This window comes from Saccoglossus kowalevskii, chromosome 6 (assembly GCF_978046115.1).
Source record: "Saccoglossus kowalevskii chromosome 6, keSacKowa6.1, whole genome shotgun sequence".
NCBI classification, from domain to species: domain Eukaryota; kingdom Metazoa; phylum Hemichordata; class Enteropneusta; family Harrimaniidae; genus Saccoglossus; species Saccoglossus kowalevskii.
In genome coordinates this window covers 21,358,038-21,364,037 of record NC_140646.1, presented here as the reverse complement: position 1 = coordinate 21,364,037, position 6,000 = coordinate 21,358,038, and the positions used below count along the sequence as shown (strand labels likewise).

The 6,000-nt window shown below is 41.0% G+C and overlaps 1 non-coding gene across 1 annotated transcript; it reads left to right on the top strand.

The window, feature by feature from the left end:
• Positions 1 to 1,016: 1,016 nt before the first annotated feature.
• TRNAH-GUG (transfer RNA histidin (anticodon GUG)) lies at positions 1,017 to 1,088 on the top strand. Its single transcript has one exon. It is a non-coding gene; the product is annotated as a tRNA-His (tRNA).
• The last annotated feature ends 4,912 nt before the right edge of the window (positions 1,089 to 6,000 follow it).

Genomic DNA, 6,000 nt, shown 5'->3' with positions numbered 1-6,000 from the left:
GTAGATTAAATGCATTATCAATGCACTATACTTATTCGTCGGTTACTGAGTTGCACCTAATCAGAACATGACTGGCTAGTCGTGATCGTCTCGTGGATAGGACATTGCATTGTGAACGCAATAACCCAGGTTCGAATCCTGGTCTCCGCAGATTGTGCGTTATGTCGTTGCTTTGTTGTTTTGAGTTGTATTTTGGGATACTACATTCAATTCTTTTCCAGGGTAACAGGTTTGCAAACATAATCACGCAGTCATCATAAACTGTAGATTAAATGCAATATCAATGCACTATACTTATTCGTCGCTTACTGAGTAGCACGATATCCGAACATGGCTGGCTAGCCGTGATCGTCTAGTGGTTAGGACATTCCGTTGTGGCCGCAATAACCCAGATTCGAATCCTGGTCTCGGCAGATTGTGCTATATGTAGTTCTTGTTGTTTTGAGTCGTATTTTGGTATTCTACATTCAATTCCATTTCAGAGTAACAGGTTACGGAACATAATCACGCAGTCATCATAAACTGCAGATAAAATGCAAGATCAATGCACTTACTTTTTTGTCGCTTACTGAGTAGCACGTAATTCGAACATGGCTGGCTAGGCGTGATCGTCCAGTGGTTAGGTCATTGCGTTGTGGCCGCAATAACCCAGATTCGAATCCTGGTCTCGGCAGATTGTGCGATATGTTGTTGTTTTGTTTTGATTCGTATTTTTGAATTCTACATTCAATTCTATTCCAGGGTAACAGGTTAGCAAACATAATCACGCAGTCATCATAAACTTTAGATTAAATGCAAGATCAATGCACTATACTTATTCGTCGCTTACTGAGTAACACTAAATCCGAACATGACTGACTATCCGTGATCGTCCAGTGGTTAGGACATTGCGTTGTGGCCGCAATAACCCAGGTTCGAATCCTGGTCTCGGCAGATTGTGCTATATGTAGTTCTTGTTGTTTTGAGTCGTATTTTGGGATTCTACATTCAATTCTACATTCGAACATGACTGGCTAGCCGTGATCGTCTAGTGGTTAGGACATTGCGTTGTGGCCGCAATAACCCAGGTTCGAATCCTGGTCTCGGCAAATTGTGCGATATGTTGTTTTTGTTGTTGTTTTGAGTCGCATTTTGGAATTCTACATTCAATTCCATTTCAGGGTAACAGATTTGCAAACATAATCACGCAGTCATCATAAACTGTAGATTAAATGCAAGATCAATGCACTATACTTATTCGTCGCTTACTGAGTAACTCTTGATCTGAACTTGACTGGCTAGTCGTGATCGTCTAGTGGTTAGGACATTCCGTTGTGGCCGCAATAACCCAGGTTCGAATCCTGGTCTGGGCAGATTGTGCTATATGTAGTTCTTGTTGTTTTGAGTCGCATTTTGGAATTCTACATTCAATTCCATTTCAGGGTAACAGATTTGCAAACATAATCACGCAGTCATCATAAACTGTAGATTAAATGCAAGATCAATGCACTATACTTTTTCGTCGCTTACTGAGTAACACTTGATCCGAACTTGACTGGCTAGTCGTAATCGTCTAGTGGTTAGGACATTCCGTTGTGGCCGCAATAACCCAGGTTCGAATCCTGGTCTGGGCAGATTGTGCTATATGTAGTTCTTGTTGTTTTGAGTCGTATTTTGGTATTCTACATTCAATTCCATTTCAGAGTAACAGGTTACGAAACATAATCACACAGTCACCATAAACTGCAGATTAAATGCAAGATCAATGCACTATACATATTCGTCGCTTCATGAGAAGCACGTAATTCGAACATGACTGCCTTGCCGTGATCGTCTAGTGGTTAGGACATTTCGTTGTGGCCTCAATAACCCAGGTTCGAATCCTGGTCTCGGCAGATTGTGCGTTATGTTTTGTTTTGTTGTTTTGAGTCGTATTTTGGGATTCTACATTCAATTCTTTTCCAGGGTAACAGATTAGCAAACATAATCACGCAGTCATCATAAACTGCAGATTAAATGCAAGATCAATGCACTATACTTATTCGTCGCTTACTGAGTAACACTTGATCTGAACATGACTGGCTAGCCGTGATCGTCTAGTGGTTAGGACATTCCGTTGTGGCCGCAATAACCCAGGTTCAAATCCTGGTCTGGGCAGATTGTGCTATATGTAGTTCTTGTTGTTGTTTTAAGTCGTATTTTGGTATTCTACATTCAATTCCATTTCAGAGTAACAGGTTACGAAACATAATCATGCAGTCATCATAAACTGCAGATTAAATGCAAGATCACTGCACTATACATATTCGTCACTTACTGAATAGCACGTAATTCGAACATGACTGGCTAGCCGTGATCGTCTAGTGGTTAGGACATTGCGTTGTGGCCGCAATAACCTTGGTTCGAATCCTGGTCTCGACAGATTGTGCGTTATGTTGTTGTTTTGAGTCGTATTTTGGGATTCTACATTCAATTCTTTTCCAGGGTAACAGATTAGCAAACATAATCACGCAGTCATCATAAACTGCAGTTTAAATGCAAGATCAATGCACTATACTTATTGGTCGCTTACTGCGTAACACGAAATCCGAATATGACTGGCTCGCCGTGATCGTCTAGTGGTTAGGACATTGCGTTGTGGCAGCAATAACCCAGGTTCGAATCCTGGTCTCGGCAGATTGTGCGATATGTAGTTCTTGTTGTTTTGAGTCGTATTTTTGAATTCTACATTCAATTCTATTCCAGGGTAACAGGTCAGCAAACATAATCACGCAGTCATCATAAACTGTAGATTAAATGCATTATCAATGCACTATACTTATTCGTCGGTTACTGAGTTGCACCTAATCAGAACATGACTGGCTAGTCGTGATCGTCTCGTGGATAGGACATTGCATTGTGAACGCAATAACCCAGGTTCGAATCCTGGTCTCCGCAGATTGTGCGTTATGTCGTTGCTTTGTTGTTTTGAGTTGTATTTTGGGATACTACATTCAATTCTTTTCCAGGGTAACAGGTTTGCAAACATAATCACGCAGTCATCATAAACTGTAGATTAAATGCAATATCAATGCACTATACTTATTCGTCGCTTACTGAGTAGCACGATATCCGAACATGGCTGGCTAGCCGTGATCGTCTAGTGGTTAGGACATTCCGTTGTGGCCGCAATAACCCAGATTCGAATCCTGGTCTCGGCAGATTGTGCTATATGTAGTTCTTGTTGTTTTGAGTCGTATTTTGGTATTCTACATTCAATTCCATTTCAGAGTAACAGGTTACGGAACATAATCACGCAGTCATCATAAACTGCAGATAAAATGCAAGATCAATGCACTTACTTTTTTGTCGCTTACTGAGTAGCACGTAATTCGAACATGGCTGGCTAGGCGTGATCGTCCAGTGGTTAGGTCATTGCGTTGTGGCCGCAATAACCCAGATTCGAATCCTGGTCTCGGCAGATTGTGCGATATGTTGTTGTTTTGTTTTGATTCGTATTTTTGAATTCTACATTCAATTCTATTCCAGGGTAACAGGTTAGCAAACATAATCACGCAGTCATCATAAACTTTAGATTAAATGCAAGATCAATGCACTATACTTATTCGTCGCTTACTGAGTAACACTAAATCCGAACATGACTGACTATCCGTGATCGTCCAGTGGTTAGGACATTGCGTTGTGGCCGCAATAACCCAGGTTCGAATCCTGGTCTCGGCAGATTGTGCTATATGTAGTTCTTGTTGTTTTGAGTCGTATTTTGGGATTCTACATTCAATTCTACATTCGAACATGACTGGCTAGCCGTGATCGTCTAGTGGTTAGGACATTGCCTTGTGGCCGCAATAACCCAGGTTCGAATCCTGGTCTCGGCAAATTGTGCGATATGTTGTTTTTGTTGTTGTTTTGAGTCGCATTTTGGAATTCTACATTCAATTCCATTTCAGGGTAACAGATTTGCAAACATAATCACGCAGTCATCATAAACTGTAGATTAAATGCAAGATCAATGCACTATACTTATTCGTCGCTTACTGAGTAACACTTGATCTGAACTTGACTGGCTAGTCGTGATCGTCTAGTGGTTAGGACATTCCGTTGTGGCCGCAATAACCCCGGTTCGAATCCTGGTCTGGGCAGATTGTGCTATATGTAGTTCTTGTTGTTTTGAGTCGCATTTTGGAATTCTACATTCAATTCCATTTCAGGGTAACAGATTTGCAAACATAATCACGCAGTCATCATAAACTGTAGATTAAATGCAAGATCAATGCACTATACTTTTTCGTCGCTTACTGAGTAACACTTGATCCGAACTTAACTGGCTAGTCGTAATCGTCTAGTGGTTAGGACATTCCGTTGTGGCCGCAATAACCCAGGTTCGAATCCTGGTCTGGGCAGATTGTGCTATATGTAGTTCTTGTTGTTTTGAGTCATATTTTGGTATTCTACATTCAATTCCATTTCAGAGTAACAGGTTACGAAACATAATCACACAGTCACCATAAACTGCAGATTAAATGCAAGATCAATGCACTATACATATTCGTCGCTTCATGAGAAGCACGTAATTCGAACATGACTGCCTTGCCGTGATCGTCTAGTGGTTAGGACATTTCGTTGTGGCCTCAATAACCCAGGTTCGAATCCTGGTCTCGGCAGATTGTGCGTTATGTTTTGTTTTGTTGTTTTGAGTCGTATTTTGGGATTCTACATTCAATTCTTTTCCAGGGTAACAGATTAGCAAACATAATCACGCAGTCATCATAAACTGCAGATTAAATGCAAGATCAATGCACTATACTTATTCGTCGCTTACTGAGTAACACTTGATCCGAACTTGACTGGCTAGTCGTGATCGACTAGTGGTTAGGACATTCCGTTGCGGCCGCAATAACCCAGGTTCGAATCCTGGTCTCGGCAGATTGTGCGATATGTAGTTCTTGTTGTTTTGAGTCGTATTTTGGAATTCTACATTCAATTCCATTTCAGGGTAACAGATTTGCAAACATAATCACGCAGTCATCATAAACTGTAGATTAATGCAAGATCAATGCACTTACTTTTTTGTCGCTTACTGAGTAGCACGTAATTCGAACATGGCTGGCTAGGCGTGATCGTCCAGTGGTTAGGTCATTGCGTTGTGGCCGCAATAACCCTGACTCGAATCCTGGTCTCTGCAGATTGTGCGATATGTCGTTGTTTTGTTTTGATTCGTATTTTTGAATTCTACATTCAATTCTATTCCAGGGTAACAGGTTAGCAAACAAAATCACGCAGTCATCATAAACTTTAGATTAAATGCAAGATCAATGCACTATACATCTTCGTCGCTTACTGAGTAACACTTGATCCGAACATGACTGGCTAGCCGTGATCGTCTAGTAGATAGGACATTCCGTTGTGGCCGCAATAACCCAGGTTCGAATCCTGGTCTGGGCAGATTGTACTATATGTAGAGTTCTTGTTGTTTTGAGTCGTATTTTGGTATTCTACATTCAATTCCATTTCAGAGTAACAGGTTACGAAACATAATCACTCAGTCATCATAAACTGCGGATTAAATGCAAGATCAATGCACTATACATATTCGTCGCTTACTGAATAGCACGTAATTCGAACATGACTGGCTAGCCGTGATCGTCTAGTGGTTAGGACATTGCGTTGTGCCCGCAATAACCCAGGTTCGAATCCTGGTCTGGGCAGATTGTGCTATATGTAGTTCTTGTTGTTTTGAGTCGTATTTTGGTATTCTACATTCAATTCCATTTCAGAGTAACAGGTTACGAAACATAATCACACAGTCACCATAAACTGCAGATTAAATGCAAGATCAATGCACTATACATATTCGTCGCTTCATGAGAAGCACGTAATTCGAACATGACTGCCTTGCCGTGATCGTCTAGTGGTTAGGACATTTCGTTGTGGCCTCAATAACCCAGGTTCGAATCCTGGTCTCGGCAGATTGTGCGTTATGTTTTGTTTTGTTGTTTTGAGTCGTATTTTGGGATTCTACAT